This window comes from Alligator sinensis, unplaced genomic scaffold, assembly GCF_000455745.1.
Source record: "Alligator sinensis unplaced genomic scaffold, ASM45574v1 scaffold1531_1, whole genome shotgun sequence".
In the NCBI taxonomy this organism is placed as follows: domain Eukaryota; kingdom Metazoa; phylum Chordata; order Crocodylia; family Alligatoridae; genus Alligator; species Alligator sinensis.
In genome coordinates, this window is record NW_005843164.1 from 90,709 (window position 1) to 96,668 (window position 5,960).

General features: G+C 61.1%; 1 pseudogene; it reads right to left on the reverse strand.

The window, feature by feature from the left end:
- Window positions 1-5,960, reverse strand: part of LOC102377070 — a 29,010-nt pseudogene that overhangs the window by 2,895 nt on the left and 20,155 nt on the right.

A 5,960-nucleotide genomic window follows, 5' to 3' on the forward strand; every position in this document is an offset into this window, starting at 1 on the left:
CAACAAGCAGACCTGTGGGTGGTGGACGGAGGAGCCCACTGGGGGGGCAAGTGGATGTCTTGGCCCATGGGTGGGTGCATGGATGGATGGATGGACCAGTAGGTAGGTGATTGGGGATGGATGGATGGACGGATGGGATGGTTCAGTGAGTGGCTGGACAGACCGACCATGAGTGTACGGACAAATGGACCCATCAGTGTGTGGGCAAACAGATGTCTTGGCCCAGGGAGGGAGGGATGGAGCAGTAGGTGAGTGGATGGAGGGATGGGTGGACGGAGAGAGGGACGGGCTGGTTGGGGGTGGGGGAGTGCACAGACAGACACCGAGCAGGGTGGATGGATGCGGATGGCTGGAGGTGTGGACGGACCAGTTGCGAGGTGGGTGAATGGATGGGCGTGGATGGACGGATGAGATGCACCAGTTGGGTGGATGCGTGAGGGCAGATCCACAGATGGATGAATGAGTTGGCAGGTGATATGTGGATGGATGGATGGATGGATGGACTGGTGGGTGGATGGTAGGTGGTGCATGGATGGACACACAGATGGATGGACCAGTGGGTAGGTGGGTAAATGGCTGGACAGACGGATGGACCAGTGGGTGGGTTGTAGACGGACCCTGGAGCAGACTGCAGCCAAGGGGACTGAGGATGCACGGATGGATGTGGTGGATGTGGATGGACAGGCACGGTGGGTGGGTGGACGGGCGCAGTGGGTGGCTCTGGTGCATCAGACATCACTGGGGAAGCTCTTTCCTCTCTGGCAGGAGGCAGAGGGGCCAACGGGCAGAGAGGTGGGCAGGCTGGCACCCCTGGTGGGATCAGCTCGCACCCCTGCCCGCTGTGCTTGGAGGAACCACTTCCCGCAGGGCTCTTCATGGATGCCAAGGAGCCCCTGCACTCAGAGGTCCCCCTTCCCCTTCACCCCAGCCCCTCGGTCAGGGCAGGATGTGGAGCACTCCGGCCCTCAGCCAGCGTCCACTCCAGCCCTGCCCACCCAGGGGCAACCTGTGGTCTCTGTTGGTGGAAGCAGTGGGATATTGGCTTAGCAGGACCTGTGGTCTCTGGTGCTGGAAGAAGCAGGCTATCAGCCTAGAAGGCTCTGTGGTCTCTCTGTTGGTAGCAGAAGGCCCTGTGACCCCTGTTGGTGGCAGCAGTGAGATACAGGTCTAGAAAGACCCGTGGTCTCTGTTGGTGGCAATGATGAGATATGGCTCCGGAAGGGCTGCGTGATATTTGCTGGTGGTAGTTGTGGGATCTTAGCCTAGAAGGACGTGGGGACAGAGCTGAGGCCGGGAGGGGGCAGAGAGAAGAGAGATCACCCCAGCTCTGCCCCCTTGGGCTGGGAAACTGCCACCTCCACTCCCATATATGGGACCTGGGACCCTTTACCCCCCACTTCCCCCTCCTCCAGACTTAACCCAGGTTAACTCATGTATACACACAGTCTCAGGACCCCCCAAGCCAGGGGGTCTGCTTTCCTGCCCGAGAAGAGAAACAACTCTCCCCACCCCACTCAAGCAAATCCCAAGCGACAGCTAATTAAATATGCAATTATGTAAAACATGCTAAGCATTGGGTGGGAAGATTTGCATACGTTAAATCAACCCATTGCTGTTATTAGGGGCAGGGATTCAGAAAGGTCGAGGTTGATGGGGAGGGGATCCTGGTGTAAGAGGGGGCTGTATAAGGTCAAAGGTCATGGGGGCACCTGAGGTCAAAGGTCACAGGGAGAGGCCATATCCAGCACTGGCCATCGGGGGTGCCCTGCGGTATCTGTTGGAGTCAGTGGTGGGATATTAGCAGGGATGGGCCAAGGGTTCTCTGGGAGCGGGGCTGGGAGCCCGGACGCCTGGGCTCTTTGGAAAAGGGAAGGGGAGCAGGGACGCTGCCTCCAGTTGTTGGTGGGGCAGCTATTAGGAGAACACTGACCCAGCTCCCTGCAAAGCATCATGGGAGTAAGGATCTGCTTCCTGCCAGGCACTGTGGGAAGCGTAGTTCCCAGGAAGGACAAGGGAGGGATGTGGGGCCGGGATGTCTGGGTTCCTCCCAGGAGAAGCACGGGCTTGGCTGTGTCCCTGCAGCTGGGAAACTGCTCTTACCGTATTCCTCGCCTATACGCGCATTCCAAATTTCCCTGCTGCTGTGTTTCTGGGGTGCAGCCCTGCTGCCCCGAGCTAGACCACTGGGGTCTCCCCCACAGAGAACCCAGGTGTCCAGGCTCTCCCTAAGCCCACCACCTCTTCCTGACCATCCTTTTCTGTCCTCCCCCGCACCCCTCCGCCCCTGCAACTCAGCTTTGAGATGCAGCCAGCTCTGGGGTGGAGCCATGGGGACATGGTCACATAGAACAGCCCTGGGATGCACCCAGCCCAGGGGACGGGGATGTTCTATGCTGCCCCCACACCCCACCCCAGAGGTGGGCACATCCCAGGGGCTTGCTGTGCTGCTGCCACTCTCCACCCCAGTGCTGGGTTCCTCCCAGGGCCCTTCTGTGCTGCCGCTGCTCCCACCCTATAGCCAGGTACATCCCAGGGACGCTCTGTGCCACCACTGCTCCCCACCCCAGAGCTGGGCACATCCTACTTGCGTCCTGTGCTGCCACTGCTCCCCACTGCAGAGCTGGGTGCCGGCCAGGGGCATTCTCTGCTGCCACCACTGTCCTCCCCAGAGCTGGGTGCATCCCAGGGCTGTTCTGTTTTGCCACCACTCCCACCCCAGAACTGGGCGCATCCCAGAGCTGTTCTATGGCACCACTACTCCCTTCAAAAGTGCTGGATTGCTCTCTGGTGAGACCCTGCCCCCTGCACCACAGCGGTCACTCACCTTAGGTAGGCTGAGGGTCTGTGGGTGCCAGGCCCCTCACAGACCCCCGCCCCCCTCCCCCCAGCCCAGGTTAGCAGGCGCCATGCACTGCACAGACCCCTCGAGCTGCAAGCAGGGGGCTCCGGGCAATGTAGGGACCCACCAAACCAAGACTGGGTGGTGCCAGGCTCTGTACAGACCCTCCCCGCCCCCCAGGCCTAGATGAGGGGGCATGACAAGTCCCAGGCCCCTTCCCCAATGCGGCACCTGGGGAAGTGTCCTCCCCTGCCCACCCCAGCCTCTGCCGGCCATGGGGTCAGGGTTAGCGGTAGAGTTTGGGGCCAGGGGTAGGCAGGTAGATAGGGGACGGGTTGGGGCTACGGTTAGCAGCAGGCTTAGGGATATGGGGTATGGTGGGCACTGGGGTGGAAGGGTCAGGGTTATCGATCAACTTCGGGGTCAGGGGTTAGGGTTGGTGTTGTGGGTTAGGGGTCAGAGTGGGATTAAGGTTTGGGTTAGGGGTATCGTTAGGCTGAAGGGTAAATGTTAGGGTTATAGTTAAGGGTCTATTTAGGGTTGGGGTATAGTTAGGACTGGAGTTATGCTTGGGGTATAATATGGGTGGGGTGTGATTATGGGTAGGGGTATAGTTGGGTGAAGGGTTAGTTTAAGGAGTATGGCTAGCATCAGGGATTGAGGCTCTGGTTAGGGGCTTTAGGGTTCTGGTTAGGGTCAGGGGTGTGGTTAGGGTTATGGGTAGAGGTATGGTTAGGGGTATATGTAGGGTTAGGGGGAGCAGAGCCCGGTCCCGCTTGGCTCCAGGCTGGGGGCCTAGCCCTGCTCCGCACCCCCTGGTCCCAGCTTCCCACCCCACTCCCAGTGCCCAAACTGGGCTGGGATGGGGGAGGGGGGGTGCAGCTGGCCCAGGTACTGCTCTCCTGTCTCCACCTGCTCGCCCCCCTGCCTATGCTGGGGATCTTTGTTCCCCCAGGCGCCCGGGCTCCCCTTGCTTGGGTTCTCGGGGGTGGGAGCGTGGACCCTGGCTTCCCTGAGAGGGGGCTGGGACCATGGGTTCCCATCCTCATTCCTTCCATAGCAAGGCCAGAAACCCTATTGGCCAGCCAGCCTCCCTCCCTCCGTCTCCTAGCAACCGCTTCCCCCCCACACCTTTGTCACCAGTGACGTCACCCCCGGGTTCCCCCCCCATCCCCCACTGTGGCATGCTGGGCTGCCAGCCAGGCCCCCCCACCTCTTCTGCTGGCACCCCGGGGCACTGCCCAGTCTCCTGCGTCCCCGGGACAGGGGACCCCCCAGGTATGGCCTGCATCTGGGGGGACGACAGGGAGCCCGGGCGCCTGGGCTCTCTGGGGGGGAAGAGCAGGAGCCCGGATGCCGGGGCTCTCCGGGAGGGGAGTGGGAGCTGGGGGGTGATAGCAGGAGCCCGGAGGCCAGGGCTCTCCAGTACGGCAGTGGGGGCTGAGAGCATGAGCCGGGACACCTGGGTTGTCTGGGATGGGAATGGGGGCTGGGAGGGGGAGCAGAAAGCAGAGCAGCAGAGCATGGCATTGGATCAGCCCCGGGGGCTTGGGGAAGGCCACAGGACTATCTTCCCAGCCCCCTCCCCCAGCTTCTGCGCCCCCTGAGGTCTCTGAGCCATAGTCGGTCTCCGAGGTGCAGCTCCTCCTTGGCCGCTCCATAGCCCTGCAGGCTTTCCCAGGCCCCAGAGCAAGGAGCAGAAAGCAGGGCAGGGGAGGGGCCCCCCCAAGATTGGGGGTAAGAAGCCAAGCAATGCGTCAGGGAGTGGAAAACAGAGCAGCAAACGGGGCTGGGGACACAGGGCAGGGAGCAGAGCAGATGCAGAGCCTGGAGCACAGGGATGGGGCAGGAAACAGAGCAATGGATCAGGCAGGGGATATGGGGCAAGGGAGCAGAAAGCAGAGCAATGGATCAGCAAAGTGATGCAGCCATCTCTGGGGTGTAACGGCTGCGCATAACGGTGTCTAGGGAGGGCTGAGATGCAGCCAGTTCTGCGGTGTAACCACCACACATAATGGGGTATAGGGAGGGCTATGATGCAGCCAGCTCTGGAGTGTAGCAGCCACACATAACAGTGTGTTGGGAGAGCTGCGATGCAGCGGGATCTGGGGGTGTAATGTCCACACGTAACGGGGTGTGGGGAGGGCTGAGATTTGCCCAGCTCTGGTGTAAAGCTGCCACACACAGTGGTGTGTGTCGAGGTCTGAGATGCAGCCAGCTCTGGGGTGTGATGTCCCTACCTAATGGTGTGTAGGAAGGGCTCTGGTGCACACTCTGGGGTGTAATGGCCATACATAACAGTGTGTAAGGAGAGCTGCAATGCAGCCAACTGTGGGGTGTAACGGCCACACATAATGGTTTGTAATGGGGACTACAATGCGACCAGCTCTGGGGTGTAACCACCACCCGTGACAGGGTGTAGGGAGTGCTGCAGTGCAGCCAAATCTGGGATGTAATGGCTGCATATAACGGTGTGTCATTGGATTGCGCAATACGGCCACCTTGGGGTGTAACAGCCACGTGTAACTGTGTGTAGGGAAGGCTATGATGCAGTCAGCTCTGGGGTGGAGCAGCCACATATAACAGCAGAGCAGAAGGGGTTTGGTCTTGTGGTGACCTCCGCTGGGCCCTGCCCTCCCGGCTTGGCCCTGATCCTGCAATCTTCTGCCCCGCAGGTGACAGGAAGGAGGCGGAGCCCTTAGAGAAAGAGGTGGAGCCTCCTGAAATGAAGACAGGGCCTAGAGAGGAAGAGGTGGAGCCACAAGCAGTGAAGGCGGAGCCTACAGAGGAGGAGTCAGAGCTCTGGGTCATGAAGGCAGAGCCAGAGCTCCGTGAAATGAAGGTGGAGCCTGTGGAGGAGGAGGCAGAGCCCATCAGGGAAGAGGTGGAGCCCCATGAGCCACGCCCTGCGGGTCGGCACTCCCCACCAGGCTTCATCAACCTGCAGGGCCTGCTGGAGCCTCCCGTGGGCGTCGCGCCCTGCCCGCCCTCCCCCGGCACCGCGGAGCGGCCCTACCGCTGCATGGAGTGCGGGCGGCGCTTTCGGCAGAGCGCAGCGCTGCTTGAGCACCGCCGCACGCACACGGGCGAGCGCCCCTTCCCGTGCGGGGACTGCGGGCGC